This window comes from Papaver somniferum, chromosome 10 (genome assembly GCF_003573695.1).
Source record: "Papaver somniferum cultivar HN1 chromosome 10, ASM357369v1, whole genome shotgun sequence".
Classification (NCBI taxonomy): domain Eukaryota; kingdom Viridiplantae; phylum Streptophyta; class Magnoliopsida; order Ranunculales; family Papaveraceae; genus Papaver; species Papaver somniferum.
The window spans coordinates 63,603,695-63,605,035 of NC_039367.1; the positions used below are offsets into that span (position 1 = coordinate 63,603,695).

At 36.3% G+C, this 1,341-nt stretch overlaps 1 long non-coding RNA gene across 1 annotated transcript; it reads right to left on the bottom strand.

Annotated features, from left to right (window-relative positions):
• Positions 1 to 208: 208 nt before the first annotated feature.
• LOC113315560 lies at positions 209 to 943 on the bottom strand. The gene is made up of 2 exons (XR_003342946.1): positions 889 to 943; positions 209 to 369 (listed from the first exon to the last, which is right to left on the bottom strand). It is a non-coding gene; the product is annotated as an uncharacterized LOC113315560 (long non-coding RNA).
• Positions 944 to 1,341: the final 398 nt, after the last annotated feature.

Sequence of the window (1,341 nt, forward strand, 5' to 3'; positions counted from 1 at the left end):
CTGACTTATCTCTTGTACTTGCAAATAGGGTAGCTAAAGCAAGTTTACCGAATACCCTTAGGTGGAAGGGTATATGTAGCGCCCCCAAAGCTAGCAACTGGATAATCCAAGAGATTAACTAAATAAAGAGGCACTAAGAATCTAAATCATTTACTTAAACATTCAATTAAGAAATCTGCTACAAAACTTAACCCAAAACTAGCCCCGCTCAGAAATATATATACAAGAACTTCTCTCAAATGATACATATACAATAGTCATTTGGTTTACAAATAGAATATACAACATAATAAACATAGCAGAAGTAATCTAACAAACGGATTCAACTCCTTGAAGCTTTCACTGCGCAACTCCGATCTGTCTCTGAAACTGAAAGTGGGAATGGGTGAGCACATCATCCCTAAAAGGGGTGCCTCGTAGGAATAACATTTAACTTTCATGCAATCATTGGAAATGATTCGAAAACAATTCATGTTTTCCATAAACACTAAACACGACAAATTTACAGAGATAAACAATCATGTATATGGAACTAACTCCTTATAAACAATGTAATAATATGGTGACTCGTCCCGCACCTAGATAATAATATGGTGACTCGTCCCGCACCAGTAAATGAAGGAGCCGTATCCTATATACCACAGATGGAAATTCTTATTTCCAAACAATCAAATGGAAATTATTATTTTCCAAACAATTCATAAAGACAAACAAGGCATTACAATTCCTTTCCAAACAATGGAAAGATTAAAAGAGATAATGGAACTTTCGGAATTTAAAACTAAACAATGCATGGAATACACAATCAAATAATGCATGAGTTTGTTAAACATAAACTTTTGTAAAAGAAAACAACAATAATCACAAAAGAGATAAATGTATTCCCACCTCTTTTGATGACAAGCCACGCCTACCTCGAGATCCACGATCCGCTAGTTCATCCTTTGAATCGATCGTTGTTAATAACTAACTGTTAATCACACGAGAACTCTAAGAATCTAGCCACAATGGCTCACACAAGAATCATATAGTTATATCTAATGGTTCTAAGACCATTTATGGTTCTACATCTTTATCATATCTAAGGTCTACTAATTCCATTTGATTAGTTCTATAGTCAATTATCTAAGTCTTATGAACATCTACAACTTTGTAGAAGGAACCAAAAACTAATTCGGACCATACGGGTCCAAACATCAATCTAGGATGACTAGCCCTAAGCCCAAGTCCACTTAAACAAACCCATGAGACAGGGCCTGACCCAACTGGGTCAATCTAACGGTCACTGACAGTCAAAGGGGTCAACTAACAGTCCACGTCCAGTCAAGGTCAAGGCCAGGG